This window comes from Arachis duranensis, unplaced genomic scaffold (assembly GCF_000817695.3).
Source record: "Arachis duranensis cultivar V14167 unplaced genomic scaffold, aradu.V14167.gnm2.J7QH unplaced_Scaffold_56724, whole genome shotgun sequence".
Lineage (NCBI taxonomy): Eukaryota > Viridiplantae > Streptophyta > Magnoliopsida > Fabales > Fabaceae > Arachis > Arachis duranensis.
Window position 1 is genome coordinate 13,637 of NW_026264963.1, and position 2,298 is coordinate 15,934.

Sequence of the window (2,298 nt, forward strand, 5' to 3'; positions counted from 1 at the left end):
TTCCTGGCGTTGCCAAGAACAACGCCCCTTATGTCCAAGTTGGCAACGCCAACTTCTTGCCCAGCTTGCATCATTCTTGCTTCCATGATTTCTTGTTTCATCACCTATCATCAACAAGGGAAATAGCTTCAAAGTCTTGCCAATTCATGCAATAAATTTCATGAGATTTATTCATACTCATTCATATATGCATTCCTTAAATCATTTGCATGAATTAGGCTAGAATCAACATATTCCTTGGTACTCTCATGCATGGAAACAAAACTCATAAAAGGACTTGTTTATTTAGAGAAAATGAGTGAAATTAAGCTAAAATCAACTAAACTAACTAGCTAATATATCAAATATGCAATTGCATCACAACACCAAACTTAAACCTTGCTTGTCCTCAAGCAAGAAAGGAATCATGCAATAGAGATTTCTTTTAATTGGAATGAGTTGAGGAATAGCTTGTAATACCTTGGTGAGTGAAGTGATTAAGTGATAGTGGGATGAACTCTGAATTATGTGTTCATGCAAGGGTCCCAGTGCTTATCAGTCCTTACATTTTGGAAGTCTTAGATCTTAGGACTTTCATTCAAATGATATCATGGAAATCTCTATATAGGTAATCACCTTGAAACAGCTCATAGTTTATGTGTCTTGGCCTTGACTCTAAGTGTCATGTCTCAAAGCGGCTCTTTAGATAAGCTTTCAATCAATACTCCAAACCAGTTGGTTTTAAGGTATTAGGTGTTGAAACACCCCTTAGGATTTACTTGCTCAAGCCTCTCTCTTTGACACAATTCTACCACAAGCATTTAACTAGGATAGTAACTCTTTGAGTTCTCATTTCCTTCTTTTTCTTCCTAGTAATTGATGCTTAGAGCCTTTTGCCATGTTCTTTTAATTTTTTTTTTTGCTTTCTTTTGTTGCTGCTTCTTGGATCAATAAGTGTTTGAGAATCTCCATAATACTTCTTTGAACTCTATTTCCTGCCTATGAGCTCCCATGCAAGTTTTCACAAACATGCAACCTCAATACACAATCATACAACTAGAACCACCACTTCTCTTAATCTTTTGCTTGCCTCAAAATAGATTTTTGACTCCTCAATCATTCTTTTCAAAGAAATGTTCTCTGTTTGCATTTTCATAGGTATTGAGTGCAAGCAATTTCAAGAGTATGGTGTTATGATATATCAGACATCTTAGTTATTGAACTACAAAGAAGTTATACTAAGCAGACAAACAGGGGTACATATCACTTTCAATCATAGTAGTTTGAATACAAGACAATCACTCAACAATACAACCTTTTGGAGTTTACTTGCTTTACTCCTCATCATCATCATTGCTAGCCTTTATGTTCATCTTTTGCTTCTTTGATTGATGATGCTTAATCCCTCCAAAGGCTTGTATGACATTCTACAATGATATTAAAAGTTGCTTGTTCCCCAAGCACTTAGAAACAGTGGTTAGTCTGCATGATTTATTTATGGGCTTTTTGAACTTACTTTGGTGTGGGAACACCAAACTTAGTACCTTGCCAAAGGTTTTCATTAACCATGTGTGAAATTCTTTTTTTTTCTCAAAAGTAATAAGGCTGAAAACTAGAAAACAGCAAAATAGTTAATTAATTCATCCAGTATGCTTGAAGCCCATATTATGCATACAGTGAGAATGTGTGTTTAAATGAGATTTTGGTGGAACACCAAACTTAGAATCCTTCATTCTCCCTTAAATTGTTTTGGTGTGCAACACCAAACTTAGCTCCTTGCAATACAGACCAATTATTCAACCTTTTTATTGAAATAGCTATGAAAAGAAACTACATTAGGTTGGGTTGCCTCCCAACAAGTGCTCTTTTAATGTCACTAGCTTGACATTTCTTATTCTTGCTCAACTTCCAAAGTGTTTCAGGATCAAAAGGTGTGGATTCATTGCTCTTTCCTCCTGTCACAAAAGCAGAAACACAAACAGAGCCAGAAACTAAAACAGAGCACTTTGTAACTTGAGTGCAGTTAGAGTTAGTAGAGGCAAAGTCTCGAACAGTTAGTGTGTTAGTTTAAAAATAAAGAAAAAGTGCTTGATCTAGATCAACACTTCACTTAATCATTGTCAATCTATTTCAATCTCCGGCAACGGCGCCAAAAACTTGATGTGTGGAAAACGATCCAACACAAAACTCATCGGCAAGTGTACCGGGTTGCATCAAGTAATAAAACTCACGGGAGTGAGGTCGATCCCACAGGGATTGAAGGATTGAGCAATTTTAGTTCGGTGGTTGATTTAGTCAAGCGAATCAAGTATTGGTTGA